This window comes from Penaeus monodon, chromosome 33 (assembly GCF_015228065.2).
Source record: "Penaeus monodon isolate SGIC_2016 chromosome 33, NSTDA_Pmon_1, whole genome shotgun sequence".
Classification (NCBI taxonomy): Eukaryota; Metazoa; Arthropoda; class Malacostraca; order Decapoda; family Penaeidae; genus Penaeus; species Penaeus monodon.
Window position 1 is genome coordinate 20,293,558 of NC_051418.1, and position 287 is coordinate 20,293,844.

The following is a 287-nucleotide window of genomic DNA, read 5'->3' on the forward strand; positions in this document are numbered from 1 at the left end:
CTGACTAAAACCATAACTCAAGACTGGATGATTTTAGATAACTCACGAAGTGCATTGGTGTCGAAAGTTGAAAATCACACATTCGTTATATCGACTTTTCTCTTTCTCTTTGCGTGTAGCATGTAGGTCCTGTTTGTTATTCCTTGCCTTTAAAAGAAGTAACAGTGAACTTATGCACATCCAGACTTGCATTCGATAGTGAGTGAAAATAGATAAGAGAAAATGAAGATAAAGTGATGTATAGGAAGTCTGATATAATGAAAATGAAATATTTGCTCGTTTGATCC